The following is a 9,570-nucleotide window of genomic DNA, read 5'->3' as shown; positions in this document are numbered from 1 at the left end:
ACACACACACACACACACACATAGAGAGAGAACAAACTTATTAGCATATTTTTTATCAAAATGTTGGTGGGTAGTAGAATCAGAAGAGCACTGGACAAAATATGTCCTTTAAGGTTGATTTAATCATCCTAATATTTGGCTGGATTTTATCAACTATACTCATCTGGTTATGTGCTTGTTAGAAATTATTAAAAATAAAACTATTATTATATAGGACAGTGGGTTGGCAAAATCTCTAGAGCATTGGTTGACATCCTGCCAAGATCATCCAATGCCTTGAATTTTTATGGGATTAAAATGAAGTACTGATCAAGTACTGGGGTTGATTTAGTTGACTAACCTTTCCTCACCAAATTTCTGGCCTTATGCCTTTGTTAATTATTTATTACATATTATTTTAACCTCTGGTAATAAACAAGAAGTTCGTTTTGAATTCCAATTGAAACAATTTCACTTTTACTGCTAATTCTTTTGAGAAAGGCACAAACATCACAGTATCTTAATGTTTTTTGTCTCTTTCAAACATAACAATGGAGGCCTTGTGTCTGTTCAAAATAGAAAAAATAAAATAAGAATGATATTTGGACTAGTCCTACCATCTTATATTTGTTGATAAAAATTGTTGGTAAATCTAATAAAAACTTGTACATAGCTGACAACAAAACATTAATTTTGAGACTCCTTCAAAATATAGCTCATTACTTACTGTTTTTGTTTTTTTTTGTTTTTTCAAGCTTACATTTTTTTTTTGACATTTGTTTTGTTAATCACTTTTTGTCCCTTCTTTCTTTGCCCATTTCCTTACTAATCCTGTTAACATACCCCACCCATTTTACTTCCTCTTGCATATGGGCCCTGTGGTTTGTCTTTAGCTGGTTGTCAATATCTTCCCCAACCCATTATTTTTCTGGTAGACCAATAATGATTTTTTTTGTATATATTTGAAAAAAACCTCAATAAAAAAAAATTAATAAATTATTTGGCTGGACTTCATATTTATTGTGTTGATATTTAATCACTTGAAAGTATTTGCTGTCATTGTTGATCTTAAGGTTCCTTTTAAACCCAATAAGATTTTGTTTTTACTGTTATCAAATACCCGGCCTTGATAAAAAAATTTATCCTACACCTATGCATACATGTAGACAATGTGCATTTGTTGAGTACATCACAAGAAAAGTAAAGGAAATGCCCTAAAACGTTTCAACTAACGAGTGGTTTTTTCAAACTGAAAATGTATGAAATGCGAAATTTTTTTGGCTTCCACATTTTATTAATGAGAAGGTAAAATAAATTGCATCTATATAATTCTTTCTTCACCAATTTTTGGACCAGTTTAAGAACATGATGGATTTATCTGTCCATTTTTTTTTTCCAATCTTCACAGCCTTGAACTAGTAATCTGCAGTTATTAAACGTAGAACTTCCAAGGGTTCTGTGAGTCATTGATATGTTTAGCGGTATACATTCAGCCAGTTAAAATTCCAGATATGGACATACTACTTGGAATTTCGCCTCCCTATTATGTAGCTTCCAATTCAGTCCCATTATTGGATGTCTTTGGTGTCTTCTATCATAGTTTCACGTTGAGAATAGATAGCAAATGATGCGAGAGAAAGTTGAAAGAACGACTCTTAACGATCTAATCGATAGGCAATAACTTCGGCTACAAACCATCTCTGGTGTGTTTCTAAACTATCCATTCATTAATTTAGTTTTGACAAAACTACATAGAATTATTTTACTTTTTACAGTTTATGTAGGATTTTTTTCTTCTTCGAATGATGCAGGTGTTATATATCTTTCTGCAATTCGAATAATTTTAATGCGCAATTAATTCAAATGATTAAAAATTGTCGGCAAAATAAGTTTAATACCGTACCAGCATTATTTTGTTTGAATTGAAAATTTACAGCGCAAATGACCAACAAACAAAAATTTATTAGTATTTAGTTCTATAGCCATTATTTTCAATCACAGCCTTATAACAGCTGTGGAGTTCTCAATAACCACTGTATTATTGCGCTTAAAATATTGCAAAACTTTCTTAGCTTTATGAACAGGACAATTGTCCTGCTGGAAAATAGATCCCGGTGGCATCTGATTATTTAAATATAGCAGCACATTTTCATTTACTAATTGCAGATAGTTTACACTGTTCAGTCTGCCATCACCCTTAACTGGACCAACACCTAAGCTGCTAAACGTGTCCCACACCATTATCTCCCCACACAATCGCTTGCACCGGTTTCTTGACACACTGAGGAAGGAATTCTTCAGTTGGACGGCATCTTACATAAGTTTTTCCGTCTGATCCAAAGATGCAGAAGCGGGATTCGTTGCTCCAAAGTACTTTTGACCAGCCGTCCATTCAATTTAGCTTTTAGCAAACTTGATCCACTTACGCCGGTTCGTCTCAGAAATTGTCGGTTTCTTTCGAGCGATCTAGCTGAACACTCTAAATTCTTTTAGGCGGTTTCTGACAGTTTGTGGTGTAAAGCTGATGTCAGTTTCATCAGATAATTGCTTGCAAATGTCCACTGCTGTTAGCTTTCGGCTACCTTCAGAAAGCCTATGAATTCGCCGTTCCATCAGTACTGTTGTTTTTCTCTGAGTGCCCGTTCTTTGCCGATCTTTGTATTTTCCAGTGGCTTGGTAAAGCTTCCATGATTGAACACAGGCCGTTTTGCTGCATCCTAATTGCTTGCTAATCTTCATGAAGGACACATTTTGATGATGAAGCAACACGATCTTTGATCTAGTAACTGGGCTGATACTACGACGCTTCCCCATAGCGAATTAATGTGTAACAATGCTTGATTATTAAACAAAACAGTGCTGTACGACCAGCCATAACCATCCATTTGGATTATTAATTTGCATAATCTCGGTATGGTCGTAAACTTATTTTGCCGACTATTTCTAATCATTTGAATTAATTGCGCATTAAAATTATTCGAATTGTAGAAAGATGTATAATGCCTATATCATTTAAAGGAGAGAAAAAAAATTCTACATAAACTGGTAGAAGTAAAATGATTTTATACAGTTTTGTTAAATATATATTTAAGAAGGAATAGAACAGTCATAATCGGTCTTATTTTAGTGTCCTTTGTCTGAAATCTTTCGTCACATATCCTGTAACCTCTTCAACTGATCTCCATCCTACGTGTCTCCTGTTCTCTTTAGTTCATTTTGTTTTTCTGAAAGACAGAATGTGACGAAAGATTTCAAAGGGCGGCATTTCCCAATCCAAACAGATCAGGTGTTAGAGCATAACAGACCGGACCTCATGGTGTTGGACAAGGTGCACCACATATGCTACATAATTGATGTTGCATGCCTCTTCGACCCAGGAATAGTCAAGAGGGAAGGCGAAAAGACAGATAAATATAACCCCCTTAAGTACAAAATAGCCCGGCTATGGAAAATGGAGAAGGTGAAGATAGTGCCAATTATTATTGGGTCCTTGAGAAAAGTATCAGAAGATTTCGAGAAGAATATAAAGGAAGTTGGAATAGAGTGCCTGGGAGAACTGTTACAAAAGGTTTGCTACCTTGGCAAGGCCAGAATAATCAGGAAAGTATTAGATAGGTGAAAAAAAAAAAAAAACCGGATAGGTGGTACTGTAGGCTGCAGGTAGCAAGCCCGCTACACATGCAAAACTCCAGGAGCTCCAAAAACCTGTGATAAAGAGAAATAATAACAATAATAGTAATAATAAAGCTGAAGTGAAGACCAAATATGTAGTGCCCCAAATATATCAATATCTTTCAATACATGGTTTCACATCAGGAATCTTGCAAAACAAATGCACAAGCGTGTATATATATATTTTCAAAAGTTAAGTGAGATAGAAAGAAGTGAGGCTATCTCTCTTGCTTCTGATTGAAATTCGAAAATTCTCTTGTTTTTATGGCAAAGATATGGCTCAAATTAGTATCTGTTTAGGATACAATTTCATTGGCAGAGGATATCACGTGATAAGGCTTAGAAATGTTTGTAAATTCCCCTTACGTCCATGCGTTGGTGTCATGGGACAATATTTGTTATACCGAAAGCTAAGGCTGAGTGAATGTGGTCTAGTGACAGTCCCAAAGAATCATGTTTCTCTAAATTTAATGCCAAATGGTAGAGTGGAGAAGGAATTGCTTGTATGTAGTCATTAAATTTTGTTAGATCTCCATCAATATCTGTGGGTTAGTGTTTGTGTAGCTTGCTGGTGTTATTTCAGTCCTGGTTTGTATTTTTGTATAAATATATTTTCTTTATCCGTGTTTGAATTGTGGTATTGCTTGAATAAAGGTAAAATAGGGAGATTGAGAATTTTGGGAATTTATTTGTCGTACGTAAGTCTGGGCAAGAAAAGTGGTGCAAAAGTTAAAGTTGTCATGTTTCACTGCATATGCCTGTGTACATACATACAAATCACATCCTTTCAGCCACTGGATATACTAAATTTACAATGTCTCAATTTTTTAAAAACTCTCAATAGTCACATAGTGCTGAATTAATATGAGAGATTGAACTCTCCACCACAATTTCGGGCCTTCTACATATGCTAGAGACAATAATTTTTTTGTACATGCTGCAGTAACGAGTGATAAGTTGAAACAATAAATTCTCGGTGAACCGAATACAGGACAAGGTTTCAATTCACCATCGGCATTATTTTCCTCTTGTAGCAGTGATTCGAAACCTTAACCACTAGATAGTTGGTCAGATACCACAAGTGGACCACTATAGTTTCACGTGATTGACCAATCAGTACGGGGCTGTAGCGTTACATAATTTTCTCGAGTAATTTAGAATTTGGCTTTCGGTCTCCAATAAAAGTCGTTTGGCGTGCAGCTTGGAGTGCAGATGACCAAAGGAAGACTGTCAAGAACCTCAGTCGCCATGGTGATTTGCACAGTTGACTTTGTTTAGTTTTGGTCCGACAGCATGTTGTCACACATATAGCTTTCTCTAATTTCAGAGTAATCTATCTCTCCCGCAGTCAGCAAACATTTATGTTGTTCTTTGTAAATAGCCACCACCAACATCTTTATTCTTGCGATAGATATTTCAGTTAAATGTTTGCGAGTGTGCTTCAGTTATTATTCATGTAGACAACGAAATATATCTTCATTTATCAGCTCCACATTGCACCAACCAAACCATCATCGCGATACCCTCATGCTGCAATTATTATCGGAAACAGACATTTTATTGACATAAAACAATAAATGATTATTTTATATTTTGTACTGAAGGTACATGACACCCTCATGGTTAGGGTGTTTGGATCATAATAATAAGGTGGTAAGTTCAATTCTTTGAATGGGTAGCGCGTTGTGTCCTTGAGCAAAGTAATTTATTTCCTGTTAGTCCAGTCTACTCAGCAGAAAGTGAGGACCAGTCGACTGCTGGTGTGGCCCTCTCCCCCTCTAGCTGTTTTATCCAGAATCTTCCATTGGATAAATGGTGAGTGGGTCGGGAGAGTGTCTATGTCTGCACCTAAAACAATTAGGAAAGGCATGGTCCATGTTATCAAGCCACACTCGCTTGCAAGTAATGGTTGGCTCATAAGATTCAGTTTTAAATTCTAGTTGTCCAGTTTTGGAGAAAAGTCAAATCCGGCCAGATATCATGAAGAGCAGAATTCATAGGAAAAATGGAGATCATTTGCAAACAGCCTCGTATCCACCTTAAACTATTTAATACTGTACCGTGACTGGTAAACTAAGCTTCTAAGATGGACAGGGATGAGCCATCAACGGTCTGTATATTTTAAATTATAAAGTAGCAAACTATTATTCGTCAACACTTAAGCAAGTTATACAAGCGACATTAATGTCACGATCAGCGCATTATTTTTGCCGCATCCATCTGTCGCAGAGTTTAGTGACCAAATGGAAGAAAAAGAATACATAAATTAAACGGTATTCACGTATGTTAACTCTCTCTCTCTCACTCTTTCTCTCTCTCTCTCTTTTAAAGTATCTTGCAAAAGCATTCCAATTATGATTTTATCAAATGCCATCAGATCAGGCCTAACACACTTCGATATATCACATATAATATACTTCGATATAGTCAGAAAACTATCCGGAAAAGATAAAAGATAAAACAGTTGAATTGCTGTGGAAGTTAGTTGTCATTCATGGTGTAAATATCCAACGAAAAGCGAGAGGAAATGTGTAATACTGGTTTCAAATTTTGATTCTACGCCAGCAGTTTCGTGGGAGTGGGTTAGTCGATTACATCGGCTCAAATGGTACTTACTTTATCAACTCCGAAAGGATGAAAGGCAAAGTGAACCCTGGTGGTATTTGAACTTAGATCGTAAAGTCAGAAGAAATGTTACGAAATATTTTGTCTGGAGCAGTAACGATTCTGCCAGCTCACTGCATTAAGGTAAGGTGTAGTATAAATACATTATTTCTATATAATTTTGCAGTTTCTCACTGGTATATTTAGCAACGCCTCAGACATCTTAAATGTTAGCCTTGCACAAATTGGGATGCATAAGAAAAACGAAAAGGAAAGAAAAGTAGATTTCTCTACTCTAGAGTTTTTTCTCGGGAAAGGGGACGTTGAGGATTGAAAAATATAGCAGAGAAATAGCCGTACTTAATAAAAAAAGATGGCTTTAAACTTGTAGAATTCCATCGGCGAAGAAAGAAGAATTATACTGATAATAAGCTTTCTTTCATCTTCTTATGGCGAGCTAGCAGAATTGTTGGTACGTCGGACAAAATGCATCGCAACAATTGTTCTGACTTTTTAAGTTTTGAGTTCAAATTTCGTCGAGGCCGAGTTTGTCTTTCATCTTTTCGGAATCGATAAAATAAATATCAATGAAATACAGGGTTCGATGTAATCAACTACCCGCTTCACCCAAATTTTAGGCTTTGTGCCCATATTAGAAAGGATTAATAAGGAATGTGTGTGTGTTGGACCTTTTTTCTCATATTTTGGGCGGGTAGGGGTGCAGGAGCTCTTCAGAACCACTGCCTATCTCGATATAATCAGTTGTGAAAAATTCAGTCTGTGAGAAACTATACTAAATTTTCTGCTTAGCTCGGGCGTTTATTGAATTGCCAAGTCATAGTTTTTTCTTACATCACCATACGTTTTAAGTTCAATTCTTACTGAGGTCGATTTTGACTTTCAGCTTTCCAAAGTCAATAAAATAAACATCAATCAAGTTTTGGGTTTAGGGTTTGGGTTTACAATAAGAGATTAGGGATCGGATCTCGGATTAACGATTAAGATCTAGGATTTAAGATTAAAGATTAGGATTAGAGGTTTAAGGTTAGGATTTAGAACGGTCATACGTAACCTGCGGGACTTCCTGAATGGCATACCTAATGAAAAATTACCTTGAATTTGTTGTGCGTCTCGTCAAATGATAAGTCATGTCCCATGCGGCACGCTTCTCGAAAAAGGTTGCCCAAGCCTTGTATAGGGTAAAGGATTAGGTTTAGTGTTTGTAGTGCATCGCAAAATTTCATTGCTAATGTTTATTTGATATCTTTCATTTTCTTTCATGAAATATTTTTTTTTCCTTTTTTCTTCTTAATTTCGCAAAAAATAAGTTTGTGGTTGTCGTAGACAGATGCGCGAAAACCACGTCTGTGTAGAAATTCTTAATAAAATTAGGCTCTGTATGTTAAACGAGAAAAAGAACGCCGGGAAAATTATTTTTCGGAATCACAAACTCCATATTTTTGAATATTTTTGATTATATTATCCAATGATTTCTTTCATTTTATGACATTAGAGGTGCGTTATTTGGAGGAGATTTGGCTGTTATTTTTAACATGTCGAGCGACCACATTGAGGCTTGTCACATGGCTACTGTGTATCACTCTGCAGGCATCCACGCATGCGCAAAGGAACGAACGAGTTTCTGGAAGGTTGTTGGTCGGGTGATTATTCTGAAAGTCGGAGCAAACTGAAATTTCGAAAAGGTGTTTGTTGGGCAAAATCGTATTCTCCGTTGTTGAAAACATGGGAATTCGAAGAAATTTTTTGAGGTAAAAAAAAATTGGTGTGCGTATTCTACATATCACCTTACAAGTGGAAAACATTGATAAGCTCATATATCCTGGAATCTAACCATTCCCTAAACCTTCTCAAAAAATACGTTGAAGCCTTCCTTTGCGAAACTTTGAACTAAGAGGAGCACTGCCACAGTAAAGACTTAAAGTAGCTCATGTAGTGAATTGATTATAAAGTAATATAACCACATGCAAAATCGTACACTGAGGTCAGAATTTTATAAGATTACCATTTCAAGAGTAACTTTCATAACTTTTTACATGATATACCAAACTGCAAGTGATGTGGAATATGACTTCTTACAAATCTTTATTACAGATGGCTCTGTTCAACATGTCTTCAACATTCAGTATTATTCTGATGAAGACGAGGAATATGACAGTTTTGTGTTTCTGCCACACATATTATTTTCCAGTTGTCTGATTTAAACTCATTGTCGCATCAGGTACTTAAACGTTCATAAGTGATATTATAGATCTGAATGGGTTAAAAATTTTAATTTTTTTCAGGATAATAAAATTAAATAAATTGTCGAATATCCACTGAGACTGAAAAAATGTTTTCTATTATTTCAAAAACTGAGTTAATAAGATTATGAGACAATTTTAGATTCAACCGACAATATATGGAAAGCAACAAGCAATGATAATTCTTTTTGAACCGAAATCGAAAAATCGATAGATAGAAAACAAGTGATGGTAATTTTTTTTGCACCATATAGCATTGCCGACAATGTTATATGGTGTAGAGACGCGGGGGCTGAGAGAGACGGAAAGGAGGCGACTAGAAGTGGTAGACAAACCTCGGTTTGTGTGGATGGATAGAGTGAGGAAAGCTTTGGTGGTTAGGCAAGAGAGTTTATAAATGATAGGAAAGCTTGGAGAGTGTTTATGGACGGATGATTGAATTTGATGTTGCTCAAAGGGGTACAGAGCCAGCATATGCTGTCGGACCCCATTGCTGATATTGGGGGTTGCGTTCAATGCCTTGACTCGAGCATAGAACGGGGCTCGCGTCTTTGAGCTGGGAAATGAATGGAATGCCTGGTGTATGTCTTGTTGCGGCTACCCCTTCGTAAAAAAATGGGGAATAGGCCTGGGTATATAGATATAAATCTTTGTTTCGAGAAAAGGCAAACAAAGGCTCTGTGACAATAGCAACCGGCTTTCAAGAATCAAGAAATTATCCGGAATTGACATGCCATTAAGAGGACAGGTTTGGACTCGCGTTTCTGCGCGAAACTGTCATCAGTAGAGGAATTGTTCTACCGCAACTCCAGTAGACACACGTTGTCAATTATGTCGCACCATACTCTTTAAAAAAGTTGAAGAACATAAAGGAAAGTTATGCAGAGCTCTCGGCTTGTTGGCTCCAATTTATGACATAGCAACATAAGAACTCTGGACAATAATCATGTCATATCTAAAGCTCTAACGAATACCACAAGTTTTCCTCTGCACAAATCTAGTTTTATTGCACAGACAATGAAAATAGGCTATAGCTCTAGAATACCCCATTCAA

This window comes from Octopus bimaculoides, chromosome 10 (genome assembly GCF_001194135.2).
Source record: "Octopus bimaculoides isolate UCB-OBI-ISO-001 chromosome 10, ASM119413v2, whole genome shotgun sequence".
NCBI classification, from domain to species: domain Eukaryota; kingdom Metazoa; phylum Mollusca; class Cephalopoda; order Octopoda; family Octopodidae; genus Octopus; species Octopus bimaculoides.
This window is presented reverse-complemented; position numbering follows the sequence as displayed.